The 20705-nt window shown below is 43.3% G+C and overlaps 1 protein-coding gene and 1 long non-coding RNA gene across 3 annotated transcripts in view; one reads left to right on the top strand and one right to left on the bottom strand.

The window, feature by feature from the left end:
- Positions 1-931: 931 nt before the first annotated feature.
- LOC139827604 (uncharacterized) lies at positions 932-3304 on the bottom strand. Its single transcript, XR_011738430.1, has 2 exons — positions 3054-3304; positions 932-1743 (listed from the first exon to the last, which is right to left on the bottom strand). It is a non-coding gene; the product is annotated as an uncharacterized lncRNA (long non-coding RNA).
- PRDM1 (PR/SET domain 1) overlaps positions 3288-20705 on the top strand; it is a 101195-nt gene continuing 83777 nt past the window's right edge. Inside the window, exons 1-3 of one of the 2 annotated variants that reach the window (XM_065834525.2) lie at positions 3288-3309; positions 3961-4054; positions 4795-4833. The gene's annotated coding sequence lies outside the window, so the exon portion shown is untranslated. Of the gene's footprint in view, positions 3310-3960; positions 4055-4794; positions 4834-20705 lie in introns of those variants that run through there. The other variant, XM_071806683.1, reaches the window with a different exon arrangement.

Below are 20705 nucleotides of genomic sequence, written 5' to 3'. Positions count from 1 at the left end.
AACGAAGCTCCTTCCCAATTTACTTGAAAGATCATGGACACTTGATGGACACTTAACTTTATATTGCTTTAGTTCTAGCCTATTGTGAGTAGAACTGATGCTCTTTTAATTGCAAATATTTAAATTAAAATGCCCTGTGATTAAAGTGTGATAACAAATAAATTTGTGCCTCTTTTTGAAAGAAAAAAGTAAAGTTCCTTCCTCTCACTTTCAGTATTTTCCACCCTTTAATTTTGTTTTCCGGGCATCCAAAGGTAATGGAGCTTGATAAAAATGCAGCGGACTGGGGGTGGAGGAGGCGCACAGTGGGAGGAGAGTGAAGATAACATTATTTCAGGCCCTGGCTCTGTTTTGTTAAGACAGATTTGATCTTTGGGCAGCATCAGAAGATAGGCCTGAATGAGCTCCTGATCATCTCTTCACTCTCTCTTCTTTTATGTGGATTACTCTTCACTGTTTTCAGGGATGATATCTCACTATTCTTGTTTGGTAAATTAGGCCATTGTTTCCCTGTGCTTCACTTACTGTAAAATGTTTTTTTTTTCCTTAACTTCGGGCCATTGTTCATGAGTAGTGAGCATGCTGTCACCGGAGAGGGGATGTGAGGAGGGAATTATATAACCAGGGACAGATTCTGCCCTGTTTTGCCATTTAGCAGTATCTTGCTGTCAATTGCTCTTTCATAGGGGTTTCTAGCAGAAAAACAAGGGATCAAATTCTGCATTGTAACTGAAGGGACAATTAAGGAAAAATAATAAATGTTATGGAATAGTCTCAAATGCCAATTTAATTTTCAAGTTAGCAAATACTCAGAAATAGGTCATGGACTAGATGGTTGTTGAGGGGCCATTTGTTCACAATCTGATTTATCAGTGCTTCTCATTGCCTCACGACAAACGCTTAAAAAAACGAAGAAACACAAACACAAATGTCACAGTCATTTTTGTTTCATTTAACAGTGAATATCAAGGCTAACAGTTGTAGTTCAGAAACAAACCTCAGAACAGAATACTAAAATATGTGATGCTGGGACTTCATTTGTTGTCACTGGAATGTATATTCTGGGTGGTAATCTTTTATCTAGCTGCACTTTGAAAATAAAACCCCCAAAACAAAGCCCAGTGTAATTACATTTTGCTTCTTCATGCTGTGTAAAACACACCAGACATTTGGAGAGAGCAGGCTGAGGTGCAGAGGAACCAAGTGTGAGCATGTGCTAGTGCTTCACAGCATGTGGAGGCTCACGGCTGTCACCAGCATCAGCCAAGCTTTGACGACTGCTGCTGTGCTTGTGGCGAGGGCTCAGGGGAAGGGGGCTACAGGCCACCTCATTAAAGACTACGAACGTGTGTTGTACCATGTTTGACGACTGTTGAGAGAAGGCCGGAGTGGAAGATCTTACATAAAAGCCTTAACAAGGACATAATGCCAGTTGACTCACTTAACACAACGCTGTCTCTGCACAGAGCATGTGAAGCCATAATTACCAAAGTAAGTCCCGCCATGTCTTCTTGGAACTGTTGTGAGCCAGCAGCTCCGTTATGCGGCTCCGGTACGTGGTTTAATGACCACCTGCCCAGGAGTGCTATGCAGATGACGGGCATTTCACAGGATGCACAGGGAGAGCATTTCTGGAGAAGGCTGCTGTTCTTGTCTCTCTTCCTTCAGTTTGAACAGTATCAAAGTTTAGACCAGAGGTGCTCATGGAAAACCAGGGGAGCCATGTCCACTAGAGTGGGGTGCCTGTGGGAAAAGAGGTGAGCAACACAGCAGTCATAATTCCCTTTTCCTGTTTAATCACTCTCTCAAAACGAAGCACAGAGGCAACAGCATTTGACATACTTGCATTGAGTGTGCCTCCCACCCTGGAAGTGTTTATTCCAAGCTCAAAAAATCACGATGCTGGGCCAGGTCCATCCCTGACATAAATGCAAGATGCTGGACTTGTTGTTGGCGCCTGTAGCTGCAGGTGCGGGGTGCTGTGCCAGGAAGCAGGTGGATGCTCCATGGAGGCATCACCATGTCCCTGCGCCGCAATGCTGGAGATCCCTGAGGTGACCTGCCCTGTGCAAGGCATGGTGCAGGCTCTCCAGTGGGATTTTCACCAGCTCCTTTAGATAAATTGCATGAAAGGCTCCAGCAGGTTGACTGGGAATGGGATGGACATGAGATCAGTCCCACCAGAAGCTGGGGAACACATCCTGCAGCTCTGAAACACCCCACTCCTACCAGTCTGTGCCCCCACAGCCTTGTGGTGCAGCTTACATGCCCTTCACAGCCAGGAGCTCCACAGACCCGGTTATCTTATTTTTTTTTTCCTACCTAAAAAGCGTGGGGAGGGCTGACAGCGCTGGGGGAGCGGAGTCGCCACCGTGCCGCCCCCGCACCGTGCCGAGCCGAGCCGAGCCGAGCCGAGCCGAGCCGAGCCGGGGCGGGGGGAGCTCGCTGTCCCCGCGGGCCCCGCGCCCCGACTGGAGGTGCGGGGACTCCGCTCTCCCCCTCAGCCCCCCTTAAAGCCGGGGAAGGCGCGGGGCAGCGGGTGAGCCCCTCGCTGCGAGGGCTCCTGTCAGGCGCCGCGGTCCCCAGGGAGCCCCTCGGCGGGGCCAAAGTGAAAGTGAAGCGACTCCCGAAACCCCTTGGGGGTGGCGGCAGGAGCCATGTGACAGCCGGGAAGCGGCCCGGCCGCACGGGGCTGCGGCGGGCGATCAACGGGAGGCGATCAACGGGGTTGGGGGGAGGGGGTGTGCGTATGTGATTTCTACCGGCTGCGGTGCCCACTCCCCGCCCGCCGCGGCAGGAGCGCCCAGCGGCCCCGCGCCGCCTCTCCTTCCCCTCCCCGCGGTCCCGCGCCGCCGGCTTCTCCCTCCGCACTCGCGCTCGTCCCTGGAGGCGGCGGCGGCGCGGGAGGCCGGGCAGGGCGGCGGGGCAGGGTAGCGCGGGGCAGGGCGGGCGGCTCCCCCCTGCCACCTCCTCCGCCTCTCCCCTTCGCCGCGTCCCCCTCAAGCAGGGCAGGGGCGCGCCCCGCAGCGCTGCCCCCGGGAGGAGGGACTCACCTCCCCGGCATGGTCACGGCGGGTTACTAGGGTGGTCGTCCCCTCTCTTTTTTTTCTTTTAATTATTGTTTTTAATTTTCCTCCTCCTCGCCGCCGCCGCGGCTGTCACTGCTCCTCACCGCTACTCTTACCACCGCTCTTCCCGGGGCTCCCGGCGCGGCCCTTGCCCCGCCGCCTCTTTGTGCCCGCTGCGATGAGCCGAGGGGCCGGCGGCCGGCGGGCGCGGCCGGCCCGCGGCGCCCGGGGGCAGCGGCAGGTAAGCGGGGCGGCGGCGAAGAGCGGGCGGGGGGCAGGCAGGCGGGGCGGCCGCTGCCGGCAGCGGGGTGCCCGCGGGCGAGGTGCCGGTGCAGAGCGCAGCCTCGTCTGCGGCGGGGAGGGCGCGGAGCGGGGCGGCGGTGTGCGCTGACACCCGATGCCGGGCCCCCCCGCCCCGCCGCCGCCCGCCCCCGGAGCAGCCCGCTCGTCACCCGAGGCCGGCCGGGTTTGTGCCGTCCTTTGTTTTATTTAGGCTGTGTATAAAAACTTGTTATCACCGCCACCCGAAAGGACACCCGTCCCTCCCCGCCCCCACCCCAGGTTCAGACCTCTGGGGTCTCTGCCCCTTCCCGGATTACCCCTTGTTTTAACTCTCTCCATCCCATCCCGATATTAAATCTGTCTCCTGCTGCGTGTCTCCCCTCTTTCCAGTCTGCCCACCCCGCTGCCCTCCCGAGTTCCCCCTTCCAACCTCTGTACCTGATTTATTTTTTCTCCCCCCGCCTGCCCTTTGGTTTCTAAGGGACTCCCCTCCAACCTGTCTGTAGGTATGTTTGTGTAACCAGACACTGAGAGTAGCTTGTCTGCCGAGGAATTAACTCGGCAACCCCCAAAGCTTAGTTTGCATTCAATAGAGGTGTTTGTTTTTCAGGTTTAAACCTCCAGACGGGTTGAAGAAATCGCCCGAAAGGAACCACTTGGCAGATTTTGTTTCCTGCCTTGAAATCTCACTGGACGTGGAGCAGGTGGGGGATCGGGAGGGGAGAGATTTTGGGGGGTGGGAAAGGGTGGTGGGATGGAGAGTGACCAGGGGCTGAGTGGTGTGGGAAGGAAAAGGGCTTTAAAGTTGGGAGAGTGAAGCTACACTTTCCCCCTTCCTCTCCTCTGAGGGCAGGAAGGATAGCGCAAGGCTCTCGCTCTCGTTCGTTAAAAATAAATACTACAGAAGTTGGCAAATTTTGTAGTTTTAGAGAAGTGGATTCTCTCCAGGATTAACGTAAAAAATGTTGATGTTTGAGGAACTGCTCTTGCTCAACCCGTAAATAAAGTGGAGATGTTGACAGTTTGTCTAGCCTCTGGTAAACGAGAACAAAAAAACATTTCATTTCTTGAAGGGCATCAATAATTGTGAGGGTGGGAGGGGGAGGAAGGAGTTTAACTATTAACCTTTATCTGGGATCGTAAATGAGTTGAAACTCGTGTTTCTGAAGCTTCTTTTATACATTTGCTTTTCTGCTTTCCCCCCTCTGCTTTCCTTCCCTGGATATGGTGAAAGGTAAATTAAAATGATGATGCTCGCATTAATTGGACAAGCAGGCGATTTTATGGCTCACCAGTAAAAAATAAATGCCACAGGAAAGTCACTGTTAGTAGCGCAAGCGGTGGGAAAGTGGTCTGGAGGGTGTGTGGAGGGGGACGGCAAAGCGGCGGGGCTGGCTGCGGGCTGTGCTGTTACTTCAGGGGGTTTTTGGTTTTGTGTTTCCAGATCATTCACTTGAAGACGCCGGAGGACGATTTGTGGAAGGTAAGAGAGCCTTTTCCCCAACAGTTCTGTCCTCCGGGGCCACGTACTGTGCGTACCTGAGTATTTATTTGCCTGCTGCTCAGGCCCGCGGTGCCAGCGAACTTGTGCTAGGAAGTGATAAATGGGAGAATGCTGAGCTGTTGCTGGCCACAGCGTGGATGTGGGGAAGCACAGCATTTTTTAGCGAACAAAAAAGCTGCTTTTATGCACCAAGATGCTTGTTAAGCTGATGAATTCCTCCCTTCCAAAAAAAAAAAGGGATACTCTTCTTAATCAGGACATAGCTTAGGAAAACAAGAGATGAAGAGTACAATGAAAAAGTTTCTGTCGCGACTATTTTCTACGCATGGAAGTAATGTGCCTAACTTAACACATAGGTTGTTTTCAGCAAAGACGTTACTATTAATTTTGGTATGAACTGGGGAAAAAAAAAATCCTTGTACCTTCTTAGTTGCAACTTTCCCAAATGTGTTGTTATGTTACTTCGTGGCGTGATTTTGTATGAAGTGAAATAAAATTACTCTTAATACTCCTGAAAATAAACCGTGTCCAGCCACCAGAACTTTTCTTCTTCCTACAGGCTTAATAAAGTGAAAGCAAGAGATTTTGGGGAGGAGGCAAGGGTGGGAAAGATACAGGATCATCAAATTTGGCAAAGCAAGTGATTGGGGGGCGGGGGGGTGTCTTTGTTAGTTTGCAGTTACAAGCAAATATATTGTTCCAGTAAATGCAAATTCAAGTCATTTCAAATGAAAATTGTAAAAACGCTTTTCCATTTGTGTGTTTGTTTTATTAGGAAGAACAGCACCTTTTATTTGATTTTCCTTATTCTGCCATTCTCTTGTCTAGGAATAGAAAATACAAAGACTGAGTAATGCTGCTTGTGCTCATGAGTTACTGTAGAAATCTGTACCACACACTCAGTTCTGATGGTGTTTCTCTTCCCTCCCCTTTAAATGAATCCCTGCCAGCAACAAGTGTGTTGATATACTGAGCTAAAGGACTTGGGCACGATGCCAACTCAAGCAATTTAAATGACATGGTTAATAGTGTCTCTACTGTCCTTATCACACAGTAGTTGTCTTTAATAAACTCAGTGAACTTCCAAGTGGTAATCATGGATGACAAATTAACTTGAGTTTCAGCTCTCCTGTTCAAATGCACTCCGCTTTGCTCTGATTGATAACTATTAAATGCTAATTCCAAATGGACTATAAAAATTTGTGAAATACACCTCTTTTCTCTAACTATGTGATTTCTTTCAGGCAAATAAAAGCCAATTAGATTATCTGAAATAATTTCTAATGCTAAAGTGTTCCCATGGATTCTGCTGCTAGCAGTGTCATTTTGTTAAGTTTTTGTGTAGTGATACTTTTACGTGGGTCACCGCATCTTTCAAATGAATACTTGTGGAACACTTCCAAAGAGGAAATAATTTTACATAAAATAGGTAAGCCAGTATAATACGTCTAACAAATTCAAACACTGTGTAATTACTGTAAGTGACCATTCCATCAATTTCAATTTGAAATAGGTAACCTTTAAAAAGCAGCTAATATAATTTCAGAAGTCTGCACACTGACAAACAGTAAGCTGTTTCACAATGGGAGTTGTAAAGTTGTTTGAGTACCCGTAGCACTCCTACTAATTTTTTCGCTTGTAGAATTAAAAGATTATGATATAATATGAAACTACAGAAGAAGAGGCAGAGTAGGACAACTGGAAGTTTAACTACAAAAGGCACGTATGATTGCTTAGATTATGAGTTTTATTTTTTGAGATATTTGATCCTAAAAATTTCTTTGCTAGATCTCTTCTTCCTGATTTCCAAACTTGCTAGATTTTGCCGCTTGCTAAAACACTTAATAATAGTGTATTTCATGTATTGTGGCTGTGATCGAAATACAGTGCTGTGTTTAACTGATAAGTTTGGAAATTATCTTCTCAATGGCCAAAATTATATTTTTGAAAATAATTAGAATGCAGATTGTCTAATGTCACAGGTTTGATTTCTTCTGGCTTTGTTTGCAAAATTAATTCCTTTGAGACTAATGAAAACTAACTAGATTCTACCTATGTCTTAAAAGCAGCAATAGGTAAAGAAAATTGTCAATTGCTTTCCTAAAATCCTTGTACAAATTAAGAAGTCTGACAGTATTTGTGGGTTTTTTTCTTTGCATGTTGCAAATCATATTGTAGCCACAATGAAAGTTATTCAAGTGATAGCTTTTGTAAAAGTGAAAGACCTAACCTGAGATAGTACTGAAATCTCAATGTGAAACTCCTATGGCCCATTGAATGGGGCAAAGAAAGGAATGTGCTTTTATGTATATATTTACAACTTATTAGATGTTAATTTCAGTCATTCCTTGACAGTATGGATGTGCCCTATTCATTCAAATTAAATATTTGTCGGTCCCAAGTAACATTTGGGAAGATAGTCCATGATACGAAGGCACAGTATTTCTAAAAATGCTTTTTGATAGCTGATAAGTCACTCCTCTTTTTTGGGTGATCTGAAATTATGATAGTGGCTTTCTGATACTCAGGATGCGAAGTTAAAAGTGATCTTCCTTGTTAAGCCTTGTAATTTATGAGTTTGTGGTGTTTTTCCTTGCAGCCCTCCTCAAACCTGATAGCTCTTTCAGTTTCACAGTTGGGCTCATGTTCCACTTTTCTTTTTGCTTTGAAGGCTGGGCGGGGGGCTTGTCAGGGTTTGCAGTTGTGCTGCTGCTGCTTGCCAGGCTGGGTGGCTGCGCTTGGAACCAGATGGGTGTTACTCTACAAGAGTCATCGCCACCATTCCCATCCCTCTTTCTTATTAAAACCAATGCTAAGAATCTCTTCATTAGCAATGAATCGCATTAGAAACATACACTAAGCATCATATACTTGCTTAATGACATTTTGAAATATAACTTTTTAAGACTTTGTTGTTGATTGGTTTTGTTTTGTTTTGTTTTTTTTTGTGAAAACTCGGCATATTAAATGCACAGAAAAAGTGTTCAGAAAGATTTACATATGCAGTGCGTCTGAACTATTTCTCTCTGATATATCTTTCTCTTTTATCCTTCATTGTTTGCCATGTTCATCACTTAAGACCTGAAATTGCTAGCATGTGTAATAAGTACAATCTTACTACTGTGAGGAAAGCCACTGAAGTAATTGGAATAATTTTCAGTAAAGCAGTGCCCTGTGTTTGCAGAATGGACTAGCCCTTGTCTTTTAAGCTCTGCAGGGCAGGGAATTGTCTTTGAAGTATTTTCTATAAAGTGCTTGGCATGTCTGTGTGTGCCAAAAAATGATAAATAATAACAAACAGTAGTTGACAATTTATTGAGACTTTTTTTTTTTTTTAATTATTATTTTGGAATTTGCCTATGGGGTACTTTCTAGCAAAAAGAAAAATGTCAGAGTGGCTTCCAGCTGGGGCAAGATGTGCTCTGATGGTAAGAGAAGCTTTTAATCAAAATAGAGCACACATTTAATCGATAGTATCTTCTGTGGAGCCGTCGGGCCAAAACATAAACTGGTGTAAATCAGTGTATCTCCACTGAAGTCTGTAGAGACACGGCTGACTTACCCCAGATGATGTGAGTGGCCTTTTTGGCTTTAGCAGTTTTCCTTTAATCTTCCTGACACTTAAACTTTTGCTATGATCTGCCCACATTCCAGAAGTGTGGAGTGAAGATGGGATATCGGTTCCTTACTTTCTTCCTCCTTTGAGCCTTTGGTGGTTTTTCTCTTGCGTGATGACGTATGCTTTATTGGTTGTATATGTTCCAGTCTCCCCTTCAAGCCTGTGTGGGTACCTGTCGTCCTCAAGGTCACACCTGAAAAGGAGCATCACTATATTCAGAAACACTCCAGTCTTGTCCAGCTTGCCAGATGCAGGTGCATTGTAAATAGCTTCCTGGTCAACTGTACTTGTGATTAAAGGTTCCTAAATACTGTTGTTAATAACCCTGTTGTTAGCAATTTATGTCATGTGAAGAACTTTAGAAGCATTGCCCCCCGTATCTATTTCCCAGAATAATTTTTTGTGTCTGCCAAGTGTCTTGATGTTTTAGTTACTAAACTGCATCATCCATATGAAGTAATTAAAAATACTGAATGTGTACATCTTGTGTGGTGGGAAGACTCAGATTACATTTTGGCAGTAAGGAGGAGAAGTACATGATTTTACTTTATCTTCCAAGCCTCTAATAGACATTTTTGAAGGCAGTGTTAGTAAAATAGTTCTTGTTAGACATGGGAAAACTGTGTTGGAGTAGAGCGCCACTGATTTTCAAAAGTTCAAGTTAAATCTTGTTCTTTCCTATTGAAGCATAATTCCATTTTTTAGAATTTGAGCATACGTATTTTTAAGAAAAACTTCATTAAGTCATGCAGAAAAGTAATCAAGTTTGTAAGATGATTGCCCAAAACTGATGGTTTTGAAGGAAGATGGGATGCTTGTGTGTATGTGTTTGTGTTTAGATTTGGAAGCAATGGAGAAATCATAAATCCCAACACACACACAACTCACACACACACATATCACTGGCAGCTATGAGGAGAATGTGATTAACTGCCTAATCATACATTTTTCCTTAAACGTCTTCTCACCCTATGCCCAATTTTTCCTGAGCTTTATAAACTAATAATATCTTCAGTGGAAAAAAAAGTAATAAGATGAGAATATTGTGCCCAGATGCTGCACTGCAGAAGGTCACAAGAAATGTCTGTAGAGCCTGATAAAGAGTGGATTCTGCAAGTGGAAATGAGAATGCTCCGTTTCCTTTGAACTGACGGGAAAGGTACTTTCCCCTTTCCAGCTTGCCAGTTCTTCCAGAGATATAAAGGCCCATAGTAACTAAACCTTTCACCAACATTTTATTAAAGCAGGAAATATATGTAATTACAACATTTCAAGTGACTCAATAAAGATACATAGAAAACTAATAATATATGCAATAATTTTAGTTCTTACAGGCACTCAGATGTCGATTTCCTTTTTGTTTGTAGTCAGGAAAATCTCTGGATGGAAATGAGGCTGCAAAAGGGCAAGAGTTGGTGCCAAAAAAGTAAAGCATGTTTCATAGCCTGTCTTGATTTTATTTTCTGTCGGTGATACAGTGTTTGCCGAAAGTGAAAATAGTCTAACAGAACTCTAAACTGGACTGTGAGGCTGTAGGAGTTAGCCATTTTCAAAAAAGTGCGTCTCTTCAGTATACTTCCAGCTTGTGCAAGAAGACATGTTTTCAGTCTTTTTTTTTTTTGTGTCCATTTTATTGTCAGAAACACTTTGCAGGTCTTAAATTAGCCCTAGTGGGACATGCGCTTCAGTTGAGTTATGACAATTTATGGTGGCTGAGGGTCTGATATAATGTAGACTTGGGAGCCTGGTCCTGCTAATGTAACATTCATTGAAGTCAGATTTCATAGATAGCATGCTTCTAGATTTTTATCCAAGAATTTCCTAAAAATACTAATTTATAAGATGTTTTCATAGGAGAGGGAAGTCATGTTATTTCACTGTTTTTCGTAAACTTCTATATGGTATTTACGAACTCCAGCTAATGGTGAAGAATCAAATGCCATAAACTTACCTTGTAGATTGCTATGTCTAATGGTGGTTTTAGGGTTGCAAATACTTTATTGGCATAAAATTTGTAGCTAAAATAAAATAATGTATCTGTTCCTTCACATTGTAACAACAACAGCTTATGAATTGGACAATGATGTCTGTTAAATATTTGCAAGTTGTTGGGGTTTTTTTAATCTTTTAAATGGTATTGCAGAAGTGTACAAAAGACACGAGGTGCATGTTGGGAAGTGCTTTAGAGAAAGCAAAAAAAGAAAATAAATGTTTAAGTGAAGATGAGTAAAGCTAGAAATTATTACTTCTGTGTGAACTTTGTTCCTAAAAAGAAAAACTCCCCCAAAAAGGTCTTTTTTCTTTTAAAGTTTTATAAATACTGTAAACCAGTGGAAGTAATTATATATTGTGCATTGCTTTTGTCTGTAGTGAGGATTTTTCAAGGCTAGATCTCAGAGGATTTTATATATTAACTACAGATCATGCCTGGCCAGTTACAAAAACTCTGCATGATGCCTACTCATGTAAGGTTTTTGTTTTCAAATAAAACTTTTTTTTTTTTTTTTTTGTCCTTCTGCATTAACAAACAATTTGATTAATGTGTTGGACACACTACATCAAATAGCAGAATACCCGAAAGTTTGGCAGATCGGGATTTTCGTCCGTCCAGCCTTGCTCTGCAGTTGTGTTTGTGCATGTTAAGTGTCCGGTTATACAGACGTGATTGCAGCGGGAGGGGAACACATGGGACAGTGTGGACGGAAAGTTGTTCGCGTGGGAGTGTTTGCAAGATCAGAGCCTTCTACTGTAAGCTGGCCCTCGTGATTTCAGAATGAAAGCATGTTAACTTATAAGCTTAAAAATAGTTACCCTTAATTTAAATATGCATTGACAGAATCCTAAAGTCTTGTATGTGCTCTTCTTCTGTGACTTAGTGTGCTGACCCTTGTAGAACTTACTAATGAAATTGCAAAAAAAAAAAAAAGAAGAAAAAAAACAAACAGAAAAATATATCTGATCAAAGCAATTGTTAGAAATGACACTGTTTGATAAGATCATCTACTGAAAATAAAGGGGGAAATGAGATCTGACTGAGGTAAAACCAGGTAAATAGCTTTCAGCTCTGCTTTTGTTATTCAAGAAGAAAGAGAAACAATAGGTGCTGTTTAGATTCAGGAGCTGCCCTTCTAACCTCTGCTGCTCTTAAAATGCCTGAAGGTTATTGCATGGTTCATGCTGGCTTTTATGCTTGCAGTTCAACTTTTAATTTTCTAACAAAAGGAGATGCAGTACCGCTGCCGATAAACACCGCACGGAACAATCAGAGAGAAAAATGGAAAAATTCCTCATGTTTTTTTCCTCCTTTCCAGTTGCTGAAGTACGCTGGCATATTTTTAACAGAAGGAAAAGAGTACTGCCTCCTGTGTTAAGCTGCCCAAGCTGGAGAGTGATTTTTAAAAAGCAGGAACATGATTTCTAGGAGGAGAGGGTGTGCTTTTGCATTCAATAGCCCCAGCCCAAACAAAGTATTTGTTGCACGCTATTACGGGGAGTGATCCGAACGTCCGCAGGGGCTTTATCTATTTCAACGAGATTTCAAATTCTTGCTGCACTGGCAAAATCGAGTTGAGTTAGCCTTAAATCCAGCCTTCTCAGCATCACAGCCCCAGCTGCCTGGCCCAGAGGCATTATTCCGGCTGAGCGTGAGGAGCGCCCTTTCTCTGCGAGTTGTAACGCGGTGGTGCACAGTGTGAGTAACACAGACAAACAAACCTCAGCCGGCACTTTGGCCCTGTCCTTGTATCTGCTGCTTGAATTTGTCAGCGTGGTCCTTCCCGGTGTTTAGAACACCATGATGCTTTGTACTTGGATACCCGTGCAATCCGAGGAGAGAAGGGGTCAACTTCTGAAGGTATTGTTTTCCAGCAGAGCTGAAAAGTAATGGAATGTAACAGTTTTAGGAATGTACACCTGTGAGTATATAATAAGAGAGTATCTGTTTGTGTATTTTCACCGCTGACATTCAGATCAAAGGTCCCCTAGGTGCTGTTGTAGTAAGAAAAAGGGAAAGGGGCCACATGTCTTACCAACTCTGACCTGTCCTCTTGCTCCTTGTTTGCAAGTTTTCACTTGAGAGTCAGTCATGAGCCTGCTTCAGTTACTTTCAGGGATTTGCTTAGTGCATATGGATACTCAGTTGAAAAAGCAGAAAATTCAGGTCTTGGTGATTAAAAGAAGAAATACTGCTAGCGACTACTGCCGCTTAAATATCAAAGCCAGTGCCCAATCTTGCATGGGACAGCGCTAGGATGTTGTCACAATTACTTTAAAAAAAACATTATATTTTGAGGCAGTGAGTGTTAGTCCTGGATGACTGATGCCAGAAAGGCTGACAAGTAAGCTGAGAAACATCTTCAAGCCTTTACAAACACATACCAGCTTAAGCATCTTCGACCCTTTACAGCTACATACCAGCTAAAACAAAAAGAGGAGTCTTCTGTCTCTTGCCTTCCAGCTTGCTTACAGCTAAAGGAAATGTATCCCAAATGGAGGAGGATCCCCCCGGCTCTGGAAGTTGTTTAATTAATCATCACTTTCAGCCTGCTCATTAAATGACTTTTCTTTTCTCACATGGGCAAATGAAAAAGATGATTACACCTGGGAGAAACAATGACACCTGTTAAATCTTCTTCTGTTGTTAAGCACAGTTAAAAAAATAGATTTTAGATATGCAGAATAAGTAGAACTATGCTTGCTTTTTATGTAGCCTATGTGGGGTTTGTGCTAGTGCATATTTGTATCATAGCAGCGTATGCTTTTACACCTGGCAGTAATTCTCATCTTCTTTAACTGAATTTTCTTAAATCAGAAATACTAGCTTTTAAAAATGTATTAAGGTAGAGACACTTTTACCATTAAACTTTTGCTTGCTTTTGTGACACATCCAACTTGATTTCTGTATAACCAATGTGTTTTCACACAACAGTCAAAACTGCCCACCCCAGAGTCTTCAGTGTTTTTCAGCTTCTGTTGCATTAACGTTTTGGTCATGATAAACAGCTTGGCAGCTTATGATGTAATTTATCAAGTTGCTTCATCGCTGGGGCTTTGTCAACAGCAGGGAATTTCAGGAAGAATTTTCCGTTGGCTCAACAAAGCCAGCAGCAGCACTGTGGGAATTTTACATGGAAATCTGAGTGTAGACATGGCCTAAGGGAAGCTACCCGTGTGTCTGATTTGGGGGTGCGTTTGGTAAGAAGTAGTAAGCCAGGGGTGTTGGGTAACTGTGGTCATCAAGAGCTTAGCTCGCTGTCCGTGCTCACTATGCGTAAGACCTCTTGCACTCTTTTCTCAACGTGTTGTGGAAAGTTATTAGCGTTTTGATAATTCATGTTCTTTTCTTTCCCTGTGGGCTCTGCAGCTCCGGTTTGTTTGTGACGAATTCCTTGGGCACATTGTTTGCTTACTGTACTCAGGCAGGGGAAATCAGAATCTTACTAGGTGATAAAGACTGTTGTTTGGACACTTTGATTTAAGATATTATTTTCAAGATAGAGAGTCAGATTGAGTCATCATTTCGCTTTATCCCAACTTATTCCACAGAAAATCATGAGCTGGGTACAGTTCGCAAATATTTGTTTTAGTTGCACAGTTTTCACAGTGTGTTCTCCCAGTTGAAGGGTGGGGAAAATATGCAGTAAGGCCTGTGACACCATTTCACATAACCCACATGGTTTTATTTTATTTTTGCTTTGTGTTGGCAGGCACTAAGTGTGGGGGGTGAATGTTAATTCATGGCCTGCTAATTTTGCTTAGAAGGTCTATTCAGCCATCAGCAGCACAAAAAAGGGTTAGCAGCCTATGGCAGCTGTGATGCAAGAGCAGCATGTGCTGCTCAGATCACAAGGCTGGACTATTGGACCTCCCTTGCTGTGAAGCCGTGAGCCCAGCTTCTCCTTTGCTTGCCTGCCACTTCTTCGGAAAGCAGCACCCTGAGCCAGTGGCACTATAGATGTGCTTGCTGTGTCAGGGCTGTGCTTTTGGGGGGGTTTGCAAGCTGTGAAATAGTGACTTGACTTTAAGGTGGTGCTGCTATATGTATTTCAAAGCTATGTGGTAGGACCTGGTTACCTTAAGGATTGCTTCCTGGAGGTTCAGTCTGAAGGATGTTTGCCTTCAGATGCTAACCTGTTTAATTTTCCCACTGTTACATTGGCTATGACCGGGGTGGGGAGATGTTTACCTACTGGACCCTGCCCCAGCCCTTCAGGTTTCCACCTAGTCCATCTTTGGTCACTTGGCCAAAGTGGCATTGCTCCAAAAGGCGCGGGTCCCCAACAGCTGAAGCTCTTGTCTCTCCGTTCAGTTCCTGCCTTCTCCCTCGCTCTGGAGCTTGCTCGCTTCTGATCCTGTACGAGCCACCTCACAGCCCTCAACCTGCCGACTTGGGCACGGAATATCAAGTAGCTCCCTGCAGGGTTATCTCCCCGAATTGGCCTTTCCCTCCCGGCAGCAGACACACTCCACCACCAGCAGCGGAGATGTGATGGGAGCAAACAGCCAGGATGGGGGGGACTGGCAGCACAGCCCTCACCCCAGCACAGTTTAAGTACATCGAAAGCTTTGTAAAAAGGCGGCTCAGCTAATCCCAACATGAACCCTCTTTCCCAGCACTGTGGTTATTACATGTATTTGTAAGCAAGAAAGCCTTTTCATTGTTTTATCACATGTCTGTACACATGAGAGAGCAAGACAAAAGCTAGGAACATTTTATGCTTGACTGTTAAAGGGCTGGGGGGAGGCTGTTTGTTTTAAATGTTATCAAAATCATTGTGGTTGCCAGTAACTGAGAGCTGGTCTGTATCGTCATCTTATTTTTTTTTTACATTTGGAGATAATAGATCAGCGTAACAATTTCCAAACTAGGAAACTATACCACTTTAACTTAAACCCAAGGAACAAGGGTACAGTCTGTCCAGCTCTCTGCTTCCATAATTCCTGCTTTCTGCAAAACACTTGGCAATACCATAGAAGGCATTTTTGGCTGAGGCAAGGAGTTTATTTGCAGTATTTACGTAAATATTTTTTTCTGGAGGAAATGCCACTCACTGTACTTCATACTTAAGGTGATCGGCCAGTGGGAGAAAATGAATTTGTTGCTGTTTGGCTTGCTAAAGAAGATAAACCACTTTCTGCTTATGTTTTTGCCTTTTAAATATCAGAATTTATCTTCCCTGTTTGTGGGTTTTATTTTCTTCCCTAAAACGAGGCTAAAGAACTTAAGTAGGAGCTGTCGTGGTCTGGAATTAGGAATGATAAATCTTTTTATTAAATTTATTTTCTTACTATGGCCATCAGCTGAAGTGTTGAAAAAATCAAGACCCAAAAACCTAAGTGTACCACATGCGTAACTTAAAACAACATCAAACAAAAACAAACACAAAAAACCTCAGTGAAACAAAAAAACCCCACATAAGTCTGATTAAAATACTTTGCCCTGCCAATTGCTGAAGTTTTTGTTTCTTGATATATGATGTGATGCTAAAAGCCAGCAAAAACAGCTAGTCAGACAGAGAATTCAAGGAGAGGAGGAAAAAAACCAAAACACAGGAGGTGGATTTCTGATACAAAAATAAATGCAAGTATAATGCCTTCTGTCCTCAGAATACTGTTAAAATGGGTTTGAGTTTCATCCTCAGAGGGGCTTTGTTGTTTTCCAGCAATTCATAGGATAAGGTGATTTTTATGGTTTTCTTTCAGTTATATTTAAGTGGGATTTCTCTCAGATAAAGTAACACACACTCAAAGACACTTTCTGCCTCATTTAAACACCCCACCTTATCAAAACTCCATTTCCATGAGTGATGGATCTTGGCTCTGGATGGGAGAATGAAGTATTCAATTACCTTATTTTCATGTGCTAATGAAGCAGAATGTGGGCTTTAGGGGGTTTCTTTTCAGCAAGGTAGCCTGTTTGGTTATGCACATGCCGCCTTCTTGTGTTTCCTTCCACGTCTCTGTCTACACTCAAGAGGTGGCCTTAATGGGCAACAGTGGCTAATCCGGCTGCGGGACAACAAGCCCTGGCCTTCTTCAGCCCAGCAGGAGCAGCCCTGGCCTGTAATTAGCAGAGCCATCAAACCAACTGTTTGGCTCGAAATGATTTATTTTGGCACCTCTTGCAACAACTTTATATGCTGAAAATCTGTTGTGTTGTTCTGGCTTTTTTTTTTTCCTCAATTTTCTTTGCATCATGTAGCGCTGCCGTGAGCTCTGACATCCTCAGCCCGTGCAGCAGCTGGTTGGTACTCTGATAACTCTTGCTGTCCTCAGAATAGGAAATGCACAGTTTAAATATTTGCTGTCAGTTGTTTCAGCTTGGAAGTGCAGGTGCATTTGTGACTGGGAGTCAAATGGTAAAAGCCAGTGGTTTTTATAGCAATGTCACACCGCTGCCAGTGCTGAGACGTTTGTGTTCAGCTCGGGCACTCTTCAGTATTGGCACCCCCTAATCTGGCATCCTCAGCTCTACTTCCACGAGAGGTACTGGGTTAATGGTTGGGATTCGTAGGCTTGAAGCTGAGCTTTTACTGAGTGCTTGGCTGAAACTGGATGTCAGTGTTCGATGCTTTACATCATAGCTCCTTAGCTGCAGTTGCACGTCCTTTTAGCGCTGTATAATGAAAATCTACACATGGTGGGGGTTTTCCTAGCAGCTGTATGCTAGGAATTACTGTGTCAACTTCACCACAGTGGATGATGGAGGGAAATAACCGTCCAGGAGTTACTCACTGCCAGTTATGAAGTTGAGGAATTGGAAAAATGCAACAAATTTCCCTTTTTTCCTTCCCCCCAAAAATGAAATGAAAAAGCTTTACAAAGTACATTGAAACATATCCAAGTTCGGATGATTTTTTTGTTTTGTTTTGTTTTGTTTTTCTTTTGTTGTGGAGACTTCTAAAGAAAGTGAAGAGCAACCTAAATGGCTGTGGTAGGTGTAAGAATAGCCACCTTCAATTCTCCTGTAAAGCATTAACACAGGAACAGACTTTTAATATGATTGAAGTTACAACTTTTTCCCCTACAATTCATGAAGGATGTTCGTAAGAATTATTCAGCAGCATAATGAATCTCTGCTCCCACTAAGTGATGGTAACTAGTAAGTAAGAGGAAGCGTAATAGACACTGAGTAGTAGCCCGGGATTTGTAAGGTGCACCATGCTGCTGGGTATTCTGGGGTCTTCTGAAGGAAACACAGGGCAAAAAGAAATGTATAAAATTAAAAATCGAAGCCCTTGGATATTCTCTTGATATGATCTTTCACAAAGGTAGTAAAATAAGTGCAGTGGTAAAGTCCTTTCATGAATTAAAACAGACTGAAACAATGGGAGGCAAGTGATAATAGTCCTCAGCTCTCAGCCCAGAGGAGACGCCTATTTCAATGGAGCTTTACAGAACTGGTGTTGGGAGTGGTGTGTGTTGAGGCAGAGAGAGATCAGGAAGCAGCTGTGGTCAGCAAGGTTACCTGGCCAGTGGTTGGAAGTTATGTATGTTCAGGCTGCTGGGGGAAGGGAAGCACGCAAGACAAGGAGTTAACTCAATAACACCCGTTGTGGCTGAAGTACATCACAAACCAGATTTGATTGATGCAGTGACTGACGTTACCAGTTCTCCTTCATGGAGATCAGGCTGACACCGTGCTCGTCTGCAGCTGTTCAACGCGGCTTCCGTGCAAGCACCCCAGCCCGCGCAGCTCCCAGGAAATTCGCCTCCTGTGAAATAAATTCCCAGCAGGCTTCCCTCCCCTCCAGCCTTCCCCCCTTGGGGAGGAATTTCCCTGCCTCTCCCATTCCTCTTGGCTATCCCATCTCCAAACTGAGCCGAGGGAAGATAAGGTGTAGTTGGAGCTGTGCAGAGCCTTTGGCAACCAGAGAGGCAGGCTGTAATCTGAACCGAGGTGCAGCAGCTCTTTCAGCCCTTAAATTTGGGGAAACAGTCCTGGGCTCTGGAGCTAGAGATGGGTAAAAGAGTTTTTTGTGACTAAAATTGTGTTTGCCAAAATGTGCTGCTCTGGAAAGCAAAGCAATTAGCTTGTTTGGTTATGAATACAATTTGTTGTTCTGGTTACGAGTTGGAGAGTTTTCAGTTGAAACGTTTTTAAGCCTTTAATTCCTTTAATTATTCTCAAAGCGCAGCATCTTGGAGTGTCCCTTTCAAAATAAAACACATATTTTTTTTTTTAATACACAAATATTCTTCGGGAACCCTTGATGAGACATCTTGTGTTTCAAATTGCTTAACATTATTAATTCTGCATTAAAAACCCTTCTGCCGCCTTAACTGGTTTTGAAACAATTTTCCTCCCCTTCAGCTCCTATTCTATGTCCCTTTTTTGGAAACGGGCATTAAAGCGTCTGGTATCTCAGTATGGCTTGAAGTTACTGAAGCAAACTTTCCAGAGTTTTGAAAAAAAAATAAAGGGAAGCAACATAGCAGAATGTCTCCTGACTAGAAAAAGTAAACTTGTTTATACTGCTGCACTCAGCACTGGTCAGATCGGCAAGAGCAGATGCTTAACGTGCACTCGGAGCTGGCAGCAAATGAAAATTAATGGCAAACTGCATATCTATTTTACAAAAGTGTATTTCCTCTCAGAATAAAAATAAGTTTCTTACTTCTTTAGGTATTTAGGCTTTTAGCGTATTTCCCAGGTGTTCCTCAATTGAGAACATGTTACTAATGTTGGTCATTTGAACTCCTCTCTCACTTTCTGGGCCTCATACACCAGCACCTTGCTGCACCATTTACATTGGAAGCACATTGCAGAGGTGTTTGTTCCCACAAGCATGTTTATTGAACTTTTTAGAAGTTTGTAAACTGTTGTGTTTTGGGAAACTCCTCTCAGAAAAACTAATTTTTTCAGCACTTTTGATTTGATAATTATCATGATAGGAAAGAGAAAAAAAAAAATATGTTGGTAGAAGTTGTATCTTCTACATTATTTTATCCTGAGGAGTAATGTTGAGTTTCTTTTACAGTGAGATGTGTCTTGGGGATTGCGATACAGCTTTGTATATTTAAATACACATAATTTTTAAGCATGAATTTTGTGTGAGAAGTGGTTATCTTACTGCATCTTATCTCACCCTAGAGGGAACCATGAAAGTTGTATGATCATACAGTGTAACTTTTGTATGTACAAGGTATATACATCATAACCACCAGCTTCAGAGTACTGAAATGCAGTATTCAGTGCCTACTGGTTTATAAGAGGTTTGTGTGTATTATTAGTTCAGAGACGCACAGGCTGGCAGACCTCCTTCTGCCTGGTTATATTTAATGTAAAATTTACCTCTACTAATAAATACAAAGCAAACTGTCTCAATAACCAAGTGAAACCAGGAAGAATTGAGAGAAGGGTACAAAAATAGCAAAAGACATCTCCAGAAGAGAAGTCTCTCTCCTCAATAAATTGATTACAAACCAAAGATTAGCATTTAGATCATGCTGCTTCTTGCATATCAATAATCTTATGTGGACATAATGAATTCTATTGTGGCAGCATAGGCAGACGTGTCTCGGGGAAACGGAAAGCATTTACAGTTAAAAACACCTACCACTGCATTAAATTCAACCTGCAAACCTTCATGCATAAGTAATCAGAAAGCCACACTTAAATCTGTTGTGTGTTGGATTTCACGTCAGCTTCTGAGTCATCTTACAGACCAGAGCCAGTAAAGCCACGACAGGAGCCTGTTCTTGAGGTGACCAGAATATGGTAAATGTCAGAAATCCACATCTAAAATAAGAGGTCGCTCGCTCTTTACCAAGCGCAAAGAAAAAAGGCCCTTTGATGTGGCTCTGGTGTAGTCTCAGCTTTGTCTCTAACAAGACCTCTGTTGCTGCAAACTCGATTTGTGTATAAAAGGCTGTGCTGTTGGGTGGAAGGGCTGATACAGGCTTATCCTTCCTGTCGTCTCCACCCCCACCCGCCTTCTGCACCTCTCGGGTGAGCTCTGTTTTGGCTGGCCTGAGTCTCAGCCAGCTCCTCATTCCAGCCCAATCACCTAAAAACCCCGGATAATCCCATTCCACCACATAAACCGGAGGAACCATAGCAGCCATAAACAACTGCGGAGCAGCTGCGTATTTCAGGCATGCTGGAGATGCTTGGGGAGACAGGGGCACCTCAAATGCTGCTGCCCAGAGAGCAGCACCTCTGGTGGCAAATGAAGCCTTGGCGTGTCCTTCTGGTTCCCAGCATACATAGCAATTTCTTAATCTACAGCAA

This window comes from Patagioenas fasciata, chromosome 3 (genome assembly GCF_037038585.1).
Source record: "Patagioenas fasciata isolate bPatFas1 chromosome 3, bPatFas1.hap1, whole genome shotgun sequence".
Lineage (NCBI taxonomy): Eukaryota > Metazoa > Chordata > Aves > Columbiformes > Columbidae > Patagioenas > Patagioenas fasciata.
Note: the sequence above shows the minus strand (reverse complement) of the source record. Positions and strands in the feature narration are given on the sequence as shown.